This window comes from Mesocricetus auratus, unplaced genomic scaffold (assembly GCF_017639785.1).
Source record: "Mesocricetus auratus isolate SY011 unplaced genomic scaffold, BCM_Maur_2.0 Super-Scaffold_100010, whole genome shotgun sequence".
NCBI lineage: Eukaryota > Metazoa > Chordata > Mammalia > Rodentia > Cricetidae > Mesocricetus > Mesocricetus auratus.
The window spans coordinates 6,508,014-6,512,388 of NW_024429194.1; the positions used below are offsets into that span (position 1 = coordinate 6,508,014).

Genomic DNA, 4,375 nt, shown 5'->3' on the forward strand with positions numbered 1-4,375 from the left:
CATCAAAGTAATACAGAGAAAACCTGTCTCAACAAAACAAAAACTAAAGCAAAAACTAAAGCAAACACAAAAAACAATAACCTGGACAATGCTTTCATCTCTGTAAGACGGGCTTTCCTACAGTTCCCTGACACACAAGCTGGTTCCATGTCTCAATCTCTCCGTAAAAGGCAGACTTTACAAGACACTCTTTCCCATGCCAGCACACTATTGCTCTTTCACCAGTGTAAGCTCCTAGGGATGGTAAAGTTGCATCTGTCCATCCCACATTTGCACTGCACTCTTTCCTCTTGGAGCATACCAGGTCCTACCATTGATTCTCTCTTCCTGCCACCCAGGGAACGGCCTCTCCACAGATGCCACTATGTGCATTCCTGAGGCTTTCCCCTCTCATGTGTCTGCATGGCTCGCCATACTTTCCAGAACTGTGAGACATGGGCAAGATCCCAAGTGTTCTTACCTGTCTCTATTTAGTCGGGAAAATCCCTAGGAGTAGGAGTTGCAGTTCCTAATTCCAGAAAAGAAATCTGAGACCGTTATCCTCCCTCTTGAATCTTAGGGGAGAACACTCCAGGAAGAACAGAATTTCTGGGGAAAACCTGCATCTGTTTTATGTGACAGTGACAAAGTAAAACTAAACACTGCACAAAGAATGAGCACTAGATCGAGAGAGAAAAGAGCCCACAAGCCGCATGAAGTCAGCTGTAGGGCCATGTAGAACAGGCGTCCATACGCTAGCCCCAGTCTAGGCTGTGGGAATCCAGACACTGAGACTGTGCCTGTCTGTGACTGAGTCACCATACCCCATGTCCTTTTGAGGTAAAGGAAAACAAGCAGGAATAAGGCCTCTCCTGAGAGTGAGCACCCTGGGCCTCACACCAGCCAGTCAGGACTCACAGGAAACAGCCACTTTGAAGCCTACTGGACATGTCCCAGAACCAGCATCTGTCCCATGCCCCGACTTTGTTTAAAAAGAGAATTCCCATCAGACAATGCATTGGCACACAGTCCAGACCTGGGTCACCTCTCATGCCTCTCTCCCTTTGTGTACCCTAGGGTAACACAGCTCTCACTGCACAGCTAGGGTGGCAGGCTTTGCATAGTTGCCTTGCAATTTCCTGGTAAACCCAGACCTAGGGAATATGATCCCAGGATGACCTTCCCCATGCAAGTCTTCTCAGTTTCCGTCATCAAGCCCTTGGCATTTTCAGGTGAGCCTGGCCTTAACTCCACTCATTGCACTCAGCAGCTAAATTACACCTCATTTGTTTCCTGACCTGGTCCAGGGCTCACCTACATCCTGCTCAGCTGACATTCTCTGGAATATTAGCCTTGGAGACACACACAAAGGGAGGCTGTATCTGTGAGCTGGTCTTTGTGGACACCATATCCTCTAGGGATATGAAGCAGTGAGATTAGGATTCCTCTCAAGGGCAGCATTCCATGCTTTCCCACAGCAGAGTGTTGCATGTTTCTAAAATGTTGATAGGTGCTTGCCTTCTCCTATAGATCTGAGTTGGCTGATGAGAGCGCTCAACAGGGAAGCACCCCACTTCTTCTGGCCCAACAGAGAGGGAGCCATTGACCACCTGACTGCTAATGCTTTCTGTTGCCTTGAGATCCCAGAGAGCTGTGAGCTTCTCAGATGGGGAGTCAGTGGCCTGCAGGGCAGCTGGGGTGTCTGATGCAGAAGGAACCTCCATTTCCTGTTCTCTCTGCCCTCCCTCCCTACCCCTGCTCTCAGGCTTCTCAGACAACCTGGGTACATGTGAGCTTGATGTCCTTGCATGACATTAGTGTCCTGTATGGCAATAATATAAGACTTCGTGATGCTCCAGTTAAACCTATACAGACAAGAGAACTAAAAGTATACTGACACCCAGAGCATGGGCTTCTGGCACAGGGAACAAGAAGAAATCACTGGAAGTTGTCTCACCTTCGCAGAAACTCTGGGCTCTTACCAGAATGGGAAAAATACCTGAGTGACATCCAGGCTGGGCTGGAGGACGTACACTGACCTGAATGGACCATAACCTCCCCTGTGGTCTACATGGCCATGTCACCTGTTGATGGTCCCCTGTGCCAGGCACTGCTACTGCTGGAGAGTGAGTTCACTCTGAGGTCACAATGCAGGAACACACACCATGACACTAGTGGCTTGTGAGACTTTTCATTAAAAAAATTAAATGTCATTGTAAATTCCACCCACAGTTCCCTCTACCACCCCACACCCCCATCATGTCCTCCCACCCCACCTCATATGCCCCAGCCCATGGCCAGTGTATGCTTCCTCACAGGCAAATGCTCCCATGAGGGGTCAACACAGCCTGGAACCATAGGTTAGGGCAGGGCCAGGCCTTTCTCTGTGCATTAAGGTTGAGCCTAGAATGCCATCGTGAGGATTGGGCTCCAGCAAGATAGCTCTTGTACCAGGATTGCATCCTGGTCCTTGCATCCTGGTCCTGCTGCCAGCGGCCCCTCTGATAGTCCAAGATTCACAACTGTCTCCCACATACAGAAAGGCTACTTCAGTCCCCTGGAGTCTCCACAGTTGTAGGTCTAGAGGTCATGAGTTTCCACGACCTTGGTTCAACTGTCCCTGTAGATTTCTGCATCGTGATTTTAACCTCCCTTGCTCATGTGTTCCCTCCTCTCTGTCTGTGACTGGAGTCCCAGAGTCTGGAGCTTGTTTGTCATTCTGTCTGGTTCCATCCATTGCTGGATGAGGTGGATGCTGACAGTTGGGGTGTTCATCCATCTGACTACAGGTGTTAGGCCAGCTCAGGTGTCCTCTCGACTACTGCTCAGAGTCTTTCCCTGGGTCTTCCTTGTGGAGTCTTGGGAGTCAAACTAGCACCAAGTTTCCCCCTAAGCCCATAAGTATTAATATATCTCTTTCATTTTTATATCACCTTTTTCCTATCTGAGGACAATTCTAAGATTTAGAAAGCAAGCGAAGCCCTGTGATCAGCTTTCCTTGGGTTAGTGTCTCAGCCTGCATTTAAACTCTCTCCCCTTGCCTGAGCTCTGGCAAACACGTTAATATTGCAATCCCAATAATACACTGGAGAATACCTGTGAAAAACCAAGAGGAAACCAAGAAGACTTGTTTTAATTATTGAAACAATGTCCACATCATGAATCTGGACATTGGGGCCCAGTTGATCATGGAAGAGCATCCCAGCCAATCTTGGAACAGTGTCCCAGCCAGACTTCAAAATAAAGCACCCGTGGGCCCAAACTCAGAAGAGTGGTCAGCGCAGGATGTTGCCATGGGAATGGCATCCATATTGCCAAACCGATTTGATATGAATGTTTGTTCTCAGTGTGTGAGCTCATTTAATGAAGCAGATAGTAAAAATATTCAGGATCAAGTTAACTCTGACCTGGATGAAGCATCTGTGTTATTCAATGTCTAAAAGGTATGCTGATTGTAATTTCGATAAACTCCTCCTGGAATTCAAGAGAGGAGTGTCTACACTCCCTCACTACAAAGTATGTCTCCACAATAAAACACTTACTCTATTTTAACTAACAAGCACAGGGGAGATGACGTCTGCCAGTTGGCAGCTCAAGGAGAAATGCTCCACCTGCCTACTCATATGGAAAAGAAAATGTCATCAATCACAGCGATGAAGGGTTTATTCCCCTGATGTGGGATGTGGGATGTGGGCCACAGCACCTGGGAACACAACTGTGGTAGAGTTCCTGATTCAGAGTGGGGCAGATCCCCAGCTTTCCTGAAAAGGACTAGAAAGTGCCCTGTCATTGGCCTGTACATGGGTATTGTCAACGTCTGTTTGACTGTGGATTTGGTGTAAATGAGTATTTCTGGTCAGAGGGAGGGACATCTTGGACCTGTGCCATCCATGGGAATCATGTGACATGTGCAAAGATGCCCTTAGAAAATCACATTGACCCAACAATTGAAACATATTCTGTGCAAAGTTCCATGGTCTTAGCTATAGCCTTGGGTTACAGAAGTATACACCATGTTGTTGAGTCACTTATTCTGATGCTATTCCCATACATCATGGAGCATTTCGATCCTCAGAAAATGCCATCTGCCTTTCTCTTCTGGGTCCTTAAATGATAGTTTTGTTTATGTGTACCTTTTTATGTCAATAGCAGTATTTTCTGGTTTTTGATAGCTTTAATATTTTTCTGGATAATTCACTAGTTTACAATAAAATTAATCCCAATAATTTTGTAAAAATAAACGTCTTTCATACATTAATGTCTTATGGCATTTAAACTCTTATGGTACATGTGGTTTCATTTCTTTGAATCATTTGCTACAATTTGACACTTTGAGAAATTCCACCTCCTTTATACTCTCCTGTTAACTCTCTGATTTTGCACGGGGCTTACTGTG

At 46.5% G+C, this 4,375-nt stretch overlaps 1 pseudogene; it reads left to right on the top strand.

The window, feature by feature from the left end:
* Positions 1–2,965: 2,965 nt before the first annotated feature.
* LOC101823678 lies at positions 2,966–4,122 on the top strand (annotated as a pseudogene).
* The last annotated feature ends 253 nt before the right edge of the window (positions 4,123–4,375 follow it).